Below are 1,321 nucleotides of genomic sequence, written 5' to 3'. Positions count from 1 at the left end.
TATGAGCGATAGTGGTGTCAATTAGACCCAGAGGTTTCACGTAATGCTGAGTAAGTGCTATGTATAGATTGTAGTTAAGCTCCAGGTTCGGTGATTATGCGAATAAGGGGTCCAACGTAGGTCATATATCAGCGTGTGTAGATAAAGATTTACTTTTCGTAATGAGATAAAAGACCAAGGCTGTGTATAATATAGAACATTTATAAATAGAATGTCTTACAGCTGTTTCCAGGATATTTATTATATCTCTTCATCGGTGATAGTGTGAGAGGATGATTAAGCAATAGTTAGTTTAGTTAAGATAGGAAATAGAGAGTGAATGTAGGGATATTGTATTTATAAATCCAACGTCTAGGCAGAATGGTATACATATTAGATTCCAATACCTTGTGAGTAAGATTCAATAGTCTTTAATATTGGTCATTACATTTGTAAATCCATTATTAAAATTCCAATACCCTATGCAATATTGACAACAAAACATTTGTAAAGTAAATGAAGGGCTAATTCGACTGAGTGACATGTCATGCGTCTGTTTGGAAGATTCCAGGCCCTGGCCTTGTCATGGAAAAGTGATGGGGAGGGGCGGTATGTGATTTTTGAACGCACTAAAAAGCTCTCAGTGGATATACTCTCTTTTGCGGATGTCGGCGTTGCCTCTACGACGCTGAACAATCAGCTGACATAGGAACTACATCTATGTGATAAATTAAGCGTGTGGGCGAGCTCAACAGCACCACATGAGAGAAATCTACATGAAAGAAATGACGTGATAAGGGGGTGGGGAATGGCAAGGAAGCGCTTGAAAACAACACTGTCGTCATGCGATATTTCGGTTGGATTCAACAGTTGTCGCTTAACCGTGCACTCCTTCGAGTAAACAGCTTGCAACCACTCTGAGGACAATTCAGCTCCCAAACGAAAACAATTCTGGATGCAGCGTCCGGGCACGCAAGGTCACATTAAGGACACAGTACCTAATGGACCTTAGACACCATAAATTAGTAGGTTAATGTACATGCGATATTTCGGTTTGTAATCAACTGCTGAAGAATATTTGTTTGGGCTTCGTCTATGCTTAGAAAGAAGACTGTGGTACTGAAGCTAAAAGAAAATAGTTGCTCAGAATTTAACATATTTTAGCATATCTTTCATAACAAACATATTGCGTTCCAAACAGTTTTCATTCCAACAAATTGCTATCTACGGTACTACGGGAACAGGCTATTATTGCTACCACTTAGACAATGCAGTTTGAAGTCTACATCCGTTCATCCATTTAATACAACCTAATTATTTCATTTCAATAGGTGTTTTTTTT

The sequence above is a fragment of the Octopus bimaculoides genome, chromosome 5 (assembly GCF_001194135.2).
Source record: "Octopus bimaculoides isolate UCB-OBI-ISO-001 chromosome 5, ASM119413v2, whole genome shotgun sequence".
In the NCBI taxonomy this organism is placed as follows: domain Eukaryota; kingdom Metazoa; phylum Mollusca; class Cephalopoda; order Octopoda; family Octopodidae; genus Octopus; species Octopus bimaculoides.
The sequence above is the reverse complement of the archived record's forward strand: the minus strand, read 5'-3'. Positions refer to the sequence as shown.